Below are 365 nucleotides of genomic sequence, written 5' to 3'. Positions count from 1 at the left end.
ATTAGACGAAATATAGGGGGAAAAAACGACAAGAAGACATAAAAACTATCCTAATAGGCCTGATTACCTAACGAATCGTTTGTTCATCTGAAGATCAAAAACCAATGTTCATTTGTTCTCCCTTCTTTAGTCACGAAACGTACAATATACAGTATATATGATTATATTTAATGTAACTTATAAAACATAGGTTAATAAGCGTCCTACTTTCACGTCCGCCAGTTGCAACCCTAGTTATTGAAGCGCGAAATATTTTGTTGAAATAAATATTAGACAATAATACTACATGTGACCACGTAATATATAATTTCTTAATAGTATATATAATTCTGAGAGAGTGAACTTTTTGAGTGAAATTTTTTCAC

This window comes from Penaeus monodon, chromosome 29, assembly GCF_015228065.2.
Source record: "Penaeus monodon isolate SGIC_2016 chromosome 29, NSTDA_Pmon_1, whole genome shotgun sequence".
Classification (NCBI taxonomy): domain Eukaryota; kingdom Metazoa; phylum Arthropoda; class Malacostraca; order Decapoda; family Penaeidae; genus Penaeus; species Penaeus monodon.
The sequence above is the reverse complement of the archived record's forward strand: the minus strand, read 5'-3'. Positions refer to the sequence as shown.